Source organism: Tupaia chinensis, unplaced genomic scaffold (assembly GCF_000334495.1).
Source record: "Tupaia chinensis unplaced genomic scaffold, TupChi_1.0 Scaffold000217_1, whole genome shotgun sequence".
Lineage (NCBI taxonomy): Eukaryota > Metazoa > Chordata > Mammalia > Scandentia > Tupaiidae > Tupaia > Tupaia belangeri.
Window position 1 is genome coordinate 4,988,575 of NW_006159692.1, and position 16,460 is coordinate 5,005,034.

A 16,460-nucleotide genomic window follows, 5' to 3' on the forward strand; every position below is an offset into this window, starting at 1 on the left:
AACAAATTCCTTGAAGTATAAGTTAAATATATATACACATACTTTATCATCATATAATGGCCTATGATATTTTTGTTTTTGTTTTTGCCATATGATGTGTGTGCTTGCCAGAGAGAGGCAGAGAGCGGGAAGGTGAGAAATCACCCCCTGGAGCCAGGGGAATGGCCACAGTGCAATCCCTTCACCTGTGTTCTCGAGACTTGGGGCACTCAGACACATGTGCCTGGTGTGATTTTCAAGCTAGCGACTCTGGGGCTCAAACTGTGGTCAGCCATGTGGCACTCTAGCACCTTAACCACCATGCTACTTGCTGGCCCCAGTGGTCTATGATTTTTTTAAAAAATCTAAATAGGGTCCTATATCTAAAAAAATTAAACGGAGGCAAAAGAGTAATGCAGTAATTGAGAGCATGGGGCCTGCGGCTAAACTAACTTGGGTCTAAGTCCTGACTGGATTCCTTGCTTGCTCTAAGACCTTGGGAAAATTACTGAACTCCCCTAAACGTTGATTTCCTTGTGAGAATAAAAATAATAATCCCTCCTAAAGGTTACGTGAGGATTAAATGCAATGAGTTGTGTAATGTGCTCTCGGTCTCTTACAGAGTCCATGCTCACCATAGTCCCTCCTTACCTGTGGTTTTGCTTTCTGAGGTTTCTATTACCTGTGGTCAACCGCGGTCCGAAAATATTCAATGGAAAATTCCAGAAAAGACAATTCATATGTTTTAAATTGTGCAGCCTTCTGAGTAGTGTGGTAGAGTCTTGCCACCCCTCTCCGTCTGACCCAGAACACACGTCAGCCTTTTGTCTAGCGTATCCACACTGGGTGTGTCACCCGTGCGTTTGAGTGCCACTCAGTTACCATCTCTGCTGTTTGGTGTCGCAATGCTGATGCTCAAGTAACTCTTACTTTACTTAGCACTGACCCCAAAGCGCAAGAACAGTGATAATGGTATGTTATTAAAATGATTCCATTTTATTATTAGTTACTGTTTTTTTTCCAAGAATTATTTATTTAATTATTATTATTATTTTAAAATTTGCTATAGAGCCCATATGCTCACCAGAGAGACACACAGAGAGAGGGCAAGTGAGAAAGCAAACTGCCAGGTCCGGGACTCAAACCATGGTCGACTGTGTGGGAGTCCAGTACCTTAATTAACCAGCGTGTCATCTGCGGACCCTATTATTAGTGATTGTTAATCTCCTACTGTGCTTGATTTATTTTGGGTTGTCGGAAAAGTCATAAGGGATATTTTTCTATGCAAAAATGCGTCATGACTTTTCCAACAACCCAATAATTAAACTTTATCAGAGGCAAGTTTGCGTAGGAAAAAATACAGTATAGGGCTCCGTACTATCCTTAGTTTTAGGCACCCCTGGAAGTCTAAGAATGAATCCTCTGTGGATAAGGAAGGGAGCTCCTGTCAACACAAGCTTAGAGCAAACCTCGAATAAATACATCCTGCACAGAAGAGTATTAATTCCTTGCAACTATAAGCAATTCATGTTTTCCTGAAGGTTGTCATGCTGCTAAATGAATCCTAATGCTTTCTGAGTGCTGCTTCTGACCTTACAGTTGGGGTGTCATCACCTCTCTGCAGACCATGGGTGCCCGTCTGCCCTCTCTGTGTGTGGACCCCACATCTTGCTAGCTACTTCTCATAATCTTCCAACCTCAGCCATCCAGCGGAAGGGCTCCTCCGCAGCTCACCAGAGGTGTTCTGTGTGATCTCTTTATGGCGTGATGCTGTCGCCTCCTCCCATCTTTAGGTAAGCTTTGGCCAATTTTTAAAAAAATAGTTTTCTTCTTTTTTTTAATTTGCTAGAGGGCCTGTGTGCTCACCAGAGAGAGATGAGAGAGAAAGAGAGAGAGAGAGAAGGAAAGTGAGAAAGCACCCCCCAGGAGGATGGTCATGCTACAATCCCTTCTCCTCTGTTCTCCTCTCTGGACTTTTTTAAAAACATGATCCACAGAAAAGCTTTTATTAAAAACCTCAGGGCTGGAGGAGTGCTAAGGTTCAGTCCTGCTGTTTGGTCCCAGAGGACCAATGCTCTTCCAGCATTGGCCTGGAGCACAGCCCCTGGGGAGGGGTAGGGCTGCTGCTGGAAGAGGGGCCCAGCTGCTGTTTGTCAGCACCTGTCTTAGCCTCATTCTGCTTCGGGAGTCCTGTTGACCATGTGCCCTGGGGCGCCTCTGAGTATGAGCTGGGATCCGTGGGGTCTCTTTGTCCTTGAGGCTTGCTGCCTTCTTGCTCTTGGGGTAGGGAGCCAGCTCCTTCCGGTGAGGGTGGCGCCGTTCTTTGCCCTCTTCCTGGTCTCCCTTGTCATACCCACGGTCCTGATCCCATTCCCTGTCCTGCTCTCTCTCTGTCCACTTTGTCATAGCCACGGTCCTGGTCTCTGTCCGACTTGTCATAGCCCTGGTCTGGCTTCTTGTGGTTTCGGTCCAGCTTCTCCTCAGCTTCTGAGTTACTGCTCTTGAGCTTCTTGGCAGATTCAGTAACGATGGAGCTGGGGTCATGTGGGGAAAGCCAGGACATGAGGTCTGTGTCCACGTTCAAGTAGGAAGGGAGTCCACAGGAAGGGTCAAGCGCCTTGTACCAGCTTGGAGGTAGGTGGACCCTCCAACCAGGTGGCCTCACAGCCAGGGTTGTCACCATAGTCCTCAGCAATGATCTCTCCCTCTGGTTCTGGCTCCAGATGTTTCAGAATGCCCCTCTCGGCCAGGTGGATCTGCAGTGCAGTGGGCCCAGCATGGCGGTTAGAGACAGACCAGCCCTCCTCTCTGGACCGTGTGGTCCAGGACCCTGTTCCTCTCTCCTCTCTGAGCTTTGGGCATGCATGCACATGGTATGTTTTCCAAGCCCCTGAGTCTAGAATTCAAATTGTGTAGTTGGCCATGTGGGATTTAGCCCCTTTTAACCACCATGCCACCAGCTGGCTGCCAATTTAGTTTTTGACATTGTGCCCCAAGATATGTTGGTCCTCAGTTAATGGAGAAAGTAAAGGCAGGGAGGCCCGAGGAAAGAAGTAGGGAGTTGAAAAGTATTTATGAAAGTTATGTTTTCACTTGGGATTCCTATAGTGTTTTAGTTTGTTATAGGGTGTGTGTGCTCACTGGGAAGAGAGAGAGAGGGAGAGGGAGTGGAGAGAGGGAGAGAGATAAAGGGAGAAATCACCCGCTGAAGGGATGGGCATGCTGCAATCCCTTCTTCAGTCTCCTCTTGGAATTTTGGGCACCCATGCACGTGAACCAAGTGTGATTTTCAAGTCACAGGTCCAGGGCTTGAACTGGGAGGCCAGTCATGTGGGATCCAGCCACATTAACATCCATGCCACCTTCTGGCCCTCACTTGAACGACCTTAAAGAATAAATATTATCCAGAGAAATTTGGGGGAGAAGTGTTTCTATAACTAATAGAACTGAAGTGTTGGGGGCCAGCAGGTGGTGTGGAGGTTAAGGGGCTGGGTGGCCAGCTTTGCGGTCTGATTCCTGGACCTGGATGCTTGAAAAACACACTGGGTGTGGGGAGGTGCCACTAGTCCTGAGAGGAAAGTGAGGAGAAGGGGTTGCTACAGGGCGACCTCCCACCCCTCCAGGGAGGATTTCTTACCTCTCTCTCTGTCTCTGTTTCCAGTGAGCACACACACTCTATAGCAAACTAAAGAAAAAAGAAATGAAGCGTTTCTTTCGGACATTGTTAATGCTGATTTATGCAGTCTGAATTTATATGGAGTTACTCACATATTTACCTTTTCTTCATTCTCTTTCTTTTTTGCATCTCAGAAACTCCTTTGGGGACAATTTTTTTTCTTGAGGTACTTTACGAAGCACTTCCAGGGAGGGTCTGTTGGTTAGGTTTCTCATTGTTTATCTAAAAGTATCTTTACCCTCATTCTTGGAAGATCATTTCTCTGAGTATGTACGTTTAGGTTGAAAGTTATTTCCTCTCAGCACTTTGGAAGTTTATTCAACTGTCTGCTGACTTCCATCACTGTTGTTGAGAAGTTGTCTGTTAACCTAATTTTCATTCCTTTGACTAATTCTGTCTTTGCTTTCTGACTGCTTTTAACATCTCTTAAAGTGGAATTTATACTGCTTTGAATTCACTGGAATTCCTGAATAAAGGATTGGAATTTTATGTCAGGTTTGGAAAATTCTCGGCATTTTCTCATTTATGACCTTCTGGAAAATCAGTTAGGTGTTTACAGGAGCTTCTCACTGTCTTTTCCGCCCTGTGTTTTGATCATCTCTTTTGCGTTATCTCCTATGTAATCTCTTCTGCTGTATCTGCTTTCTTTAGCTGTGATTTTCCCCCTGCCATTTAACCCTTCCACCGAATCGTAAGTTTAAATATTATATTGTTATTTCCAAAAATTATAGCTGATTCACTTTCAGATCTACTTTTTATTTGTGTTTTTGATTCTTTTATTTTAAACACATTAAACATTTAAACCATGTTAAACATATAAATACATATTAAACATTATTAGCTTATATTTTGTATCCAGTAACTCTAACAACCTGAAATCTTTGTAAATCAAATTCCGTTTGTTGTTTATGCTGATTTTACTCTCAGTGGCTTATTTCTTTTTGCTTCATATAATTTCTTATTGTGAACTCATTTGCTGAAACTCTTTATTTTAAATAGAATTCTCCTCTTACATTTTTAGGCCACAGAGATACTTTAGTTTGTAGCCCCAAATCTCTCTGTGTGGCTTACTTTGTGGTTATAAGATCTGAGGAAATTGTATTATTTTTCCTATTAAAAAAAAAAAAGAAATATTTATTTAATTTTATTTATCATCATTATTATTATATAATTTACTACAGGGCACATGCACTCACTAGAGAGAGAGAGAGAGAGAGAAAGTGGGTAAGCAAGCCACCAGGTCTAGGACTCAAACCATGGTTGGCCATGTGTGAGTCTAGCTCCTTCACTGCCATGCCACCTGCTGACTTCTGTTTTTCCTATATCTATCTCTATAGTCTTCTTTATCGTCTGCACTTGCCTGTGTGTGGAGGAGGTTCTTCTGGCTTGCCTTTTCCCCGAGGCACGGCGTACTTGAATCTGGGATTATACAAGATGGTGTAGCTTTCCACCAGAGGCTCCTGAAGATCCACAGGTGCCCCCGGGTGCTAGTGGGGCAGGAGTGACCTAGCTCTTCAGTTTCCATCCTGTCTTAGATGGTAAAACACTCATTCTCCTGGAAGTCGTCTCTTTTAAAGAAGACTTTCTGGATTTTGTCTAGAATTTAAAACTTTTGTAGTCATAGTGTTTCAGGATATATAGGCCATGACTGGGAATAGAAATCGGTGTACTTTTCTTTTGTTTGCTGACAATCTCAGTGTTTTTTTTTTTTTTTCTTTCTCTCCCTTTTTCTTCCTTCCTTCTTTCCTTTCTTCCTTCCTTCCTTCCTTTCTTTTTTCTTTTTAGTTTTGCTATAGGAGAAAGATAGAGAGAAAAGAAGGGAACATGAGAAAGCCCCCTCCCCTGAGAGATGGCTGTGCCATAGCCCCTTCTCCATTCTCCTCTCGGGATTTTGGGCACTCACACACATGCCCCATGTGTTTTTCAAGTCACTGGGCCTGAGACTCAAACTACGCAGTTGCTCATGTGGATCCAGTCACCTTAAGCACCACACCCTCGTCTAGCCCCTGAGTGTGTTTTTATGGTATATTGTAGCTCTAATTTCTATGTATAATTTCTGATCATGGGGACCAAAAGAGAAATGGAATTCATTTAGTGGAAACTTGCTTCTGAGAAACTTGACTCATTGGGCGAACAGCAATCTGACTGCTTCCTTGGAGAACATTTCACCCCTACATACGGAGGGCCCTGGGCTGGTGGGACAGGACAGAGCTAGCTAGCAGTCATGGAGCAGCTCCTCAGCAGCCAGCATCATGGACCCCCACCACTCCTGGTAGGAAAGGCCGGGAGCTCCCTTAGACTGGTTTCTCAGTTGCAGATGAGTAGGTCAACGGCCAGAGAGAGACTGGCATTCAGGTCATGGAGACAGTTAGCAGTGCTTGGGCCTTCGCTCAAAGATATAAATGCAGAAGCTCTTTATTCAGACTTCCATTCGTGAGATATGTATTGAACATCTTCTCTGCGTCTATGAAAGTATTGGGAAATGGGTAGTGTACAAACATACTTGTCTTTATATAGAAACATGCCCAGTTGCTCATAAGTGTCCCCCAGCTCCCAGCCTGACACGGAGCTACATGCTTCCACCTATAAAGACAGAGTTCTGGGACATGGTATAATGGTCATGCCGCTGGACTCCCAAGTAGTTAACTGTGGCTCAAGTCCCAAACCTGGTGGCTTCAAACTCATACTGGGTGTGTGTACATGTGTGCCCAAGATCCTGGGACGAGAATGGAAGAGAAGGAATTGTGGTATAGCTATCCCCCCTGGGAAGGTGATTTTTGCTTGCTGTCTCTTTGTCTCTTTCTCACTCTCTGGTGAGCTCATGTTCCTTATAGCAAAAATCTCTCTAAAAAAAGAGAGAAGAGAGAGTTTGTGGTTGTGGTCAGTGGGTCAACTGGAGAAAGCGGCTACAGGGCCTATGGAACATGGGCTAGACCTGGTGGAACTCAGAGCCTTTATACTCGGCCTTTGCCATTTTCCAGGAAGGGAAACTAGTCAGGGAGCTCTGACTACTGGCATGGACTTGAGTCCCAACACTGCCACACACTAGCTCTGAGCCTGTTTCCTTTTCTGCAGATTGGGAGTTACTAGTGTGGGAGTCACTAAGCACTCAAGAGACACTGTCCTGGCTGTTAAGCTCATGTGACAAAGAGTAGCAGAAGGGGTTTCCACCATAACTGAGTTGGAAGAAAAAGACCATCTTTAATCCATAATCCCAGTAAATCCACGTGGACCCATTTTGCCGGGATAGGTGTTTCGACAGCCTGGCTTACCCCAGACAAAGAGGACCAGCCATTCCTGTGGGCCTACCCCTCCTCTGTGGGAAGGGAAGCTTGCCTGATTTTCACTTTAGTGCTCACTCCTCAAGTGGAGGCTGCTGTCGCGTAGCTCACCCAAGCACAAGGAGGCCAGAGCCATTCATAAAAGGTTTCACATAAGTGTGGAATCACAAAAATCTTAAAATATCTCGAAGTTGGAGAAACCCACTTCTATTGGAGTATAGAAGCCAGCAAAAATAAGCAACAAACAAAACAAACATCCTCACACCCCAGGACAGGGTAGCTCATTGTGTGTGTGTGTGTGTGTGTGTGTGTTTGTGTGCGTGTGCAATGTTTTCTTTTTTAGACAGGGTCTGGCTGCACAGCAGTCCTTCTGCCTCAGCTGGAACTGCGGGCAGGTGTGCTGCTCCCAGCTTTCTAGGGTGGGCCAGGAATTAAGCCAGGCTTCCCAAGTGGCCTCAGCCTGCCAAGTAGCCTCAATCGGCATGCACAATTGCGGCAGGGCCTCCAGTTCCTTGTTTGATGAAGAAAAGGATCCAATTCATCTCCCAAAGACAACTCATACTCATTTCAAAACTGTCAAGAGTAATTTTTCATGACTTTAAAGTTAAGTTTCAAATAGTCTCTAGTTCCCACTGTGGAAGTGGGATTCCTGCACTGGTCATTGTGAAACAGCCTCTACATGATATGAGCAGCTGATGCAGGGTGGGGAGCTGGTTGGCTGGGAGACGGTGGGGATCAGCTTTGACACCAGCAGGCTAAGGGAACTAGGAGTGGGCTGTGACAAATGGTTCTCTCTCAGTGAGGACCTACTATGCTCCATGCCCAGATGGTGGCGTTGCAGAAGGCCCTCTGCTGGGATGGAGTCTGGGCAGTGGCTCTGCTCCACTCCGCCCCGGCTCTGAACGTTAGAAAGCTTGCTTACTGAGGAGAGTGAATGGGATACAGATGCCGCAGGCCGTGGACTTGCCCTGGCTCGCCCGTCTTCCTGGCAAGACAAGCAGTTATTAGAGGCTGGTGACGACTCCCAGTGTCTGGGGACGAACTGTCTGCATTTCTAGGAGACGGCTCCTTCCCAAGGGGAAAGAAAAAGGTGCCAGGTTGTGCAAGGGTCCAATTATTGGCGGCTCTGTTTTGCAGAATGATTGTCTTTGAGTGAAGTATGTGTTATAGAATCAAACTTGGCATTTTTAATTAACGTAAAAGAAGCTTAGTTCTTACATGCCATGTACACGTACTAAAAAGAAGAATTCTCTACACAGTCTCAGGAAATAGCCTCAGAGCAGCTCTGCCACTGAAAATCTTGGACAATGTCCCAAGGGCAATCACAAACACATGATTTCATGAATAGGTTTTTCTAATTTCTCTTTTGAATAATACTTTTACCCAACTTCTTAGGATTAAAACAAAAAATTCTAAATAGTACTTAGTCATCCCTGCTAATGTCATTGTAATGAGACCCAAGAGGTTGAATGGATTATGGGCATCTTTCCAGGGCCAAATACCTATGAGAGAAGAATTTTCCAGGAGCTTTTGGGCTATGTATGGCCCAGCATTACAAGCTGGAAAACTGGCAAGCTCATTTCAGGGTCTGTGCTTGGTGACTGGGTGTTCCAAAGGCCATTCTGACCTTGCCTTTTGAGCTAATACTGTTGACCCTGCACTGACTACGACAGCAAGCAACCCTGAAATTTTTTTTGAATGTTTTTATTTTATTCTGATAGAGCATGTGCATACTAGAGTGAGACAGAGAGAGAGAGAGAGAGAGAGAGAGAGAGAGAGAGAGAGAGAAAGAGAGAGAAAGAGAGAGAAAGAAAGCGACAAGCACCTTGCACAGGGTCCAGCCATGCTGTGATCTCCTTTCTCCAGTCTTCTAATCCATCAGATCCTGGGCACTCACACACATGCCTGGTGTGTTTCATGCTGCCCAGGCCAGGGATGCCAACTGTGTTTGCGATATGGAGTCAGATTTCCCTTGAACTGTGCATTATTGCTGCGTCCTACTGTCAGCCCCAACTCTGAGTGTTTGCAATCTAACATGTTGTTGACTTACATGTATATTTTTCCATGCATACTACCTTCCCATACTAGCACTAGAGATATGAAGATGAAAGTAACATTATCATTGCTCTTAAGTCTTACAACTTAGACCATTGGGGTCATTGCTTCTTTGACTTCCATCTTAAAGGTTGCATAGCTCCAGAACAAGAAATTTGGTATCATAGGCAATCTTCATTAATGATAAGCCAACCATGGACAGTTAAACAAAACAAGAATTAAAAGATAGTAGCGGGGGCCTGCAGGTGGCATAGTGCTTAAGGCACTGGACTCCAGCATGGCTGACCACAGTTCAATTCCTGGACCTGGTAGCTTGAAAATCACACCAAGCATATGTGAGTGTGTACCCAAAATCAAAATCCTAGGGAGAGAATGGAGGAGAAGGGATTGTGGTGTGGTCATCCCTCCTGGAGAGCGATTTCTCACTTAATCTCTTACTTCTCTCTCTGTCTTTCTGGCAAGCACACATGCCCTATGACAAAAGCCTTAAATAAATAAAATAAAATATAAAGTAGAAGAACAAAAGGTAGTAGCACCCCCAGCCTTGGTGGTGCAGTCTGCAGTGGAACTGCAGAGGAACTGGATGGCTGAGAAATGGGAGTTTCAGCATGACAGGACCCTCTTGAGAGTGCTTTCTCTCTTTCTCTCTCTTATGTGTATGCATGCACTCCGTCTTTAAAAAATCAGAGTAGGGGTCTTTTTCATGGTGCCGCAGAGGAGATCAACTGCTTCAAGAAGAAACTGAATATCTCCTTCCCTGCCACTGGCTGCCAGAAACTCACTGAAGTCAACGATGAACACAAATGTCGTACTTTTTATGAGAAGCATAAGGCCACAGAAGTTGTTGCAGATGCTTTGGGTGAAGAATGGAATGGTTATTCGGTCTGAATCAGTGGCAGAAACTACAGGCAAGGTTTCCCATGAAGCAGGGTGTCTTGATCCACGGCTGTGTCCGCCTGCTACTGAGTTAGGGACATTCCTGTTACAGACCAAGGAGAACTGGAGAAGGAAAGAGTAAATGTTCGGGGTTGCATTGTGGATGCCAGTCTGAGCATTCTCAACGTGGTTATCATAAAAAAAAAGAGAGCGGATATTCCAGGACTGACTGATACCACGGCGCCTCTCTGCCTGGGGCCTACGAGAGTGAGCAGAATCTAAAAACTTTTCAAAGATGATGTCTGCCAGTATGTTGTAAGAAAGCCTTCAAATAAAGAAGGTAAGAACCGTGGGACCAAGCACCCAAGATTCAGCGTCTGGGACTCCATGCGTCCTGCAACACAAATGCCGGCGTATTGCTCTCAAGAAACAACATGCTAAGAAAAATAAGGAAGAGGCAGCAGAATATGCTAAATTTTGGGCCAAGAGAATGAAGGAGGCTAAAGAAAATCACCAAGAAAAGATTCCCAAGAGTTGCAGGCTGTCCTCTCTGAGAGCTTCTAAGTCTGAATCCAGTCAAAAATAAGATTTCATAAGATAAACAAATAAATTAGCTGAAATCTCAGACAAACAAAAAGCCCACAAAGTAGCAATAATTGACCAGATGCTTACTGGGATCCAGTCACTATGCTAAGGACTTTACCATGTGTTTTTCCTTAGTATGCAGCAACCTTAGTGGTTACTGTGTACATCTCATAAATGATGTCTCATTTGACTGTGGTATGGTAGCCCCAAGAATGGAATTAAAGAATGCATTTGAAGGAAGTATTTGAATGTCCAAAGAGTTGTGGTCCCAACCTATTGATTACAAAAGAGTTTAGAATCTTAGACAACATGGGAACCGCAGGGTGAGATGGTGGGGTGGGGATACATGGAAAGCTCTGACTGGGGAAGAGAATGACTGTTGGAACCAATAGGAGTGTTTGACTGGAGCAGAGAAAGTGGGAGGTTAGATTAGAAAGGGCAGTCAAGACAGGCTGAGCTAGGATTGAAGGATCACAAGCAGGAAAATGGCAGAAAGGAATCTGTGGAGGCAACTGAATGAGGGCAGTGTTGGTGGGACAAGAATGGGGGGATGAGAGAGGTCAATGCCAATCCCAGCATTGTGGGGAGGTGGCGAGTTTATAGATGGGATGGAAGGACCTGAACAGTCCTCACAGATATTCCCATTGCATCTAAACTGCTGGATGGAAGGAAGGCGGGGTGGGGATGGGGTGGAAGGGAAGGTGGGGGGAAGAGGAGAAGAGACAGTAGCTGGATTTGGAGGCTTACTGGATGAGGAGGGGAGACCAAGAGGGGCTGAGATAATGGACTATATGTCTGGGGATCTTGAACAATGGTGTCTCCAGCAATAAAAAAGCCAAGCATTTTCATTGTTTGGGGGTTTTGTGTGTTTGTTGAGTGAGTTGAGAAAAGCAGAGAAAAGTTTCATGTTGGGACATTTTAACATGATAGCACAATCATTGTTTTAAAGTTTATTTCTTCCAGGAGGAGAGAGAGAGAGATAAAGGAGAGAGAGAGAGAGATACTATATCCCTGCCAGGGTCTTGATGGCACTATCCACGCCTAATTACAGCCAGCCCCGGATCGTGGGCATGCTGTACTCAGGGAGGTCTCTGGAGGTGAATCTGGAACCTTCCTATGTGGAACTGCCTCAAAGAACATTGCGTTTGACCTCTGGGTCACTGTTCAGCCCCCAGAACCACCATTTGTAAATATTCCACATAAATCTGAAGCCTGGGAGGTACATCAAGGCACAATTGTAAATTTGGGAGTCATCTGCTTCAAGAGGAGTAAGACAACAAAACAAAAAACAAAAACTAGACAACCATAAAAGACCCTCTGCCCAGACTTCATCCTTCTGCCCCCAAGATCTAGCTAGGAGCCAAGACAAGCTAATCAGCAGCCAGCTATATTTGAGTTCTGAGGGGCCCCATTCAAGGATGATGACTGCCGAAGACTCTTTGCCCAGACTTCATCCTCCTGCACCCCAGATCTAGCTAGGAGCCAGGTTAAAGCACTCATTTATTCTCTCTGTCTCTCCCCATCTCTCTCTCCTTTTTTTTTTTTAAGAATTATTTTCATTTAATTTTATTCATTTATTTTAATTTGACCAGAGGGAGAAAGAGAGAGAGAGAGAGAGAGAGTGAGAGCGAGCGAGCAGGAAAATGAGAAAGCAAGCCGCCAGGTCTGGGACTAGAACTATAATCAGCCATGTGAGAGTCTAGTGCCCTTAACCACTATGCCACCTGCTGGCCCCTCTCTGTCCCTATTCTTAATTAAAAAAAATTTTAAACATCTTTGCTCTCTGCCGCTCTTTTTCCTTGCTAATTTCTACCTTTTTCCTTGCCCCCATAGGACAAGCCAATCAGCAGCTATCTATATTTGGGTTCTTAGCAGCCCCATTTTCATTTTTTGACAATTTTTTTTCTTTTTTTTTTTTGTTAACTGTTTTCTTCTTGCTTTGTTCTCTTCTTCAGTTTGTTTGTTTGTTTTGTTTTTGTTTTTTATTCCTCTTCCCTTTCTTGTTACCATTCTCACTTTTCTGCTCCATCTCCACACACTGATTTTCTAGACAGGTCTAAGTGCTCAGTCACCAAATATCTGAATACTTTGAGGGTCAGATTAATCCTCAGTTTTCATTGAATCAGCTGCGCAAAGGGAGAAAAATGGTACTTTTTAGAGACTTCCTCCTGCATCCTCTGAATGCTCAGATTTAACTCCAAAAACTAGGATTAAAAAGTATAATCTATCAGATGCCCAATAACCACCACAGAGGCACAAGAAATAAGAAAAACCAAGAAAATATCTCTCTTCTAAGGGAAGAGAATAACTCCTTTTCCTTCACAGAGAATACAAGGGAACTAACTAATGGAAATATCAGATAAAGAATTTAAAATATTCATAGTGACAAAGCTAACAGAGATGCAAGAGAAGAGAGACAACAAATTCCAGAAAATGCAGTAAGAAAAGAGACACTGAGTTCTAGGAGGTGAGGAAATTCTTGCATGATCTGAAAGAGGAGATGCACATCATTAAAAAGAATCAAATGGAATTGTTAGAGATGAAGGTTATAATACTGGAAGTCAAAAACTCCTTTGAATGTATTAGAAGCAGACTAGATCATACAGAAAATAGAATCTCAGATGTAGAATACAAGATTTCTGAACTAGTAAAATCCAGAATGAAGACTGAGAAAATAGCCCCAAAAATGAGAATAATATGAGAAATACTAGATCCCATTAAACGTCCAAACATCTGGGTAATCGGTATCCCAGAAGGTGAAAAGACTAATAAGGGCATTGCCAATCTATTCCATGAAATCCTGGAAGAAAACTTCCCAAACCTAGAGAGGCATTCAAAGGTTCAGACCCAAGAAATGTAAAGGACCCCAAATAGGGTCAACCCAAGAAGATCTCCAAGACACATTATAGCCAGAATGACCAAAACCACAGACAAAGACAAGATACTCAGACTGGAAAGAGAGAAACCACAAGTTACCTACAAAGGATATCCCATCAGGCTAAACCTGAAAGAATTTACCAACACCAGACCTGCTCTCCAAGAAGTGCTGAAGGGAGTGCTATACCAGGAAAACTAATGTCAGACACACAGAAATAAGAGTACAAGAGACAGCCCAGAGAATGGCCAGTCTAATGGTAGGGACGAGTCCGGAGTTGAATGCTAACTTCCAGAGTTTAAAAAGATCAGACCACAGTAACATTGCAAACTCAATAGAAGAGAGATTAATTACGTGAGTCTGAACTAGTAAAATAGAATTTTTTTGACTTTAGACTAAAACATTACTGATTTTCTTTGATGCTTTGATTTCCATATTTAAGGATTTTTGTCTTCTCTTGAACTGTTGGTAGGTTTATCTACCTACTATTTGAGCTGAATCCTAACTTTTTATCTGGCTTTAAGCTTTAAGCAAATTTCTCTTAACATTTTTTTAATTTGATCTATTAAAACTAAAACTGTTTTTCTTGAAATAAAAAAGCGCATTAAAAAATAACTATTGGGGGACCAGCAGTTAGCGTAACGGCTATGTCGTTGGACTCCCATGTAGTTGACCGCGGTTCGCATCCTGGACCCGGTGGCTTAAAACTCACGCCGGGCGTGTGTGCGTGCGTGCCCAAGATCCCGAGAGGAGAATGGAGGAGAAGGGATTGCGGGGTGACCATCCCCCGTAGGGGGTGATTTCTTGCTTTCTGTCTCTATGTCTCTCTCTGTCTGTCTGGCGAGCACACGTGCCCTGTAGCAAAAAACCCAACAACAAAAAAACTATTCATATCTATTTAATGACATACCAGAGACAGTGTGGGAGAAGGGAGGGGATTGGCAGAGGGTGAGAGGTAAGGAATCAAGCGGGAGGTAAGCAAAAGCAAAATATGTAAGATACAAGAAATAGAAAATTATTTGTTGATAACATGTATGGCAATATCCTTGATTGAGCCAATATATAATGTATTCTGGATGAAAAAATCTCATTTTGTATACTGGATTGATGTATAGTGAATGACTGCCAATTAATTAACTAATTAATTAAAAAAATAAACAGTCTGTGTGTTAAAAAACAAAAACTAGGACCTGAAGACCTTCTGACTGTGACTCGTTTTGAAACCAGGTAGACTGCCCAAAGTGGAGGTGGTTCGAACTCTATCAGTTATCGATAGTACATTTGGTGAAATTTGAACCTGGAACTTGATGTTTGTTTTCTCATTTTACTCTCCTCCTTGCGACCCTGAGAGGAAGGAGTTCTCCTCTCCTTTTATAAGGCTCAGAGAGACTGGGTAGAGTCACGAGGTCTCACAACTTGTACATAACCAAAGTAGGATTACAAATCAAACGGGATTCCAAAATCCAGAGTTGCTTGCTGCTGCAGTGGCAGTGACAGTGACAGTAACTTCTGGGTCCTTACAGAGTGTGTAGGGCCGTAGGTTTATCTACCTACTATTTGAGCTGAATCCTAACTTTTTATCTGGCTTTAAGCTTTAAGCAAATTTCTCTTAACATTTTTTTAATTTGATCTATTAAAACTAAAACTGTTTTTCTTGAAATAAAAAAGCGCATTAAAAAATAACTATTGGGGGACCAGCAGTTAGCGTAACGGCTATGTCGTTGGACTCCCATGTAGTTGACCGCGGTTCGCATCCTGGACCCGGTGGCTTAAAACTCACGCCGGGCGTGTGTGCGTGCGTGCCCAAGATCCCGAGAGGAGAATGGAGGAGAAGGGATTGCGGGGTGACCATCCCCCGTAGGGGGTGATTTCTTGCTTTCTGTCTCTATGTCTCTCTCTGTCTGTCTGGCGAGCACACGTGCCCTGTAGCAAAAAACCCAACAACAAAAAAACTATTCATATCTATTTAATGACATACCAGAGACAGTGTGGGAGAAGGGAGGGGATTGGCAGAGGGTGAGAGGTAAGGAATCAAGCGGGAGGTAAGCAAAAGCAAAATATGTAAGATACAAGAAATAGAAAATTATTTGTTGATAACATGTATGGCAATATCCTTGATTGAGCCAATATATAATGTATTCTGGATGAAAAAATCTCATTTTGTATACTGGATTGATGTATAGTGAATGACTGCCAATTAATTAACTAATTAATTAAAAAAATAAACAGTCTGTGTGTTAAAAAACAAAAACTAGGACCTGAAGACCTTCTGACTGTGACTCGTTTTGAAACCAGGTAGACTGCCCAAAGTGGAGGTGGTTCGAACTCTATCAGTTATCGATAGTACATTTGGTGAAATTTGAACCTGGAACTTGATGTTTGTTTTCTCATTTTACTCTCCTCCTTGCGACCCTGAGAGGAAGGAGTTCTCCTCTCCTTTTATAAGGCTCAGAGAGACTGGGTAGAGTCACGAGGTCTCACAACTTGTACATAACCAAAGTAGGATTACAAATCAAACGGGATTCCAAAATCCAGAGTTGCTTGCTGCTGCAGTGGCAGTGACAGTGACAGTAACTTCTGGGTCCTTACAGAGTGTGTAGGGCCCAGCAGGCATGAACACCGCTGAGTGGGCCTGCTTGTGTTCATGCTCTGGCTCTACAGCTTGCTGTGTGTGTTTGTTGTGCAACTTGATTTTACCTCTCTGAGCCCTAGTTGTTTTAAGATTTCTTTTTTATTTAATTAATTAATTAATTAATTTTTTCATTTGACCAGAGAGAGAGGGAAAGTGAGAGAGCAAGCTGCCATGTTGGGACTCTAACCACAGTCGACCATGTAGGAATCTAGCGCCCCAATGACCATACTACCTGACAACCCCTCTGAACCCTAATTTCTCATTGGAAAGTGGATAGAGTAATAGTACCAAATTCTTATTGTAGTTGGGAGAATTAATGGGACAGACTCTTTACACTGCTCACCATGGGGAATGCCCAATAAATGAGCATTCAGAACTCTACAGTTATTTTTTATTTTTTTTTTTTTTGGAGAGATTTTCACTGTAGGGCGCGTGCGCTCGCCAGACAGACAGAGAGAGACATAGAGACAGAAAGCGAGAAATCACCCCCCAGGGGGGATG

At 43.6% G+C, this 16,460-nt stretch overlaps 1 pseudogene; it reads right to left on the reverse strand.

Moving 5' to 3' along the window:
- Nucleotides 1–2,020: 2,020 nt before the first annotated feature.
- The window catches only part of LOC102493921 (polyglutamine-binding protein 1 pseudogene), a 15,796-nt pseudogene continuing 1,356 nt past the window's right edge, over nucleotides 2,021–16,460 (reverse strand).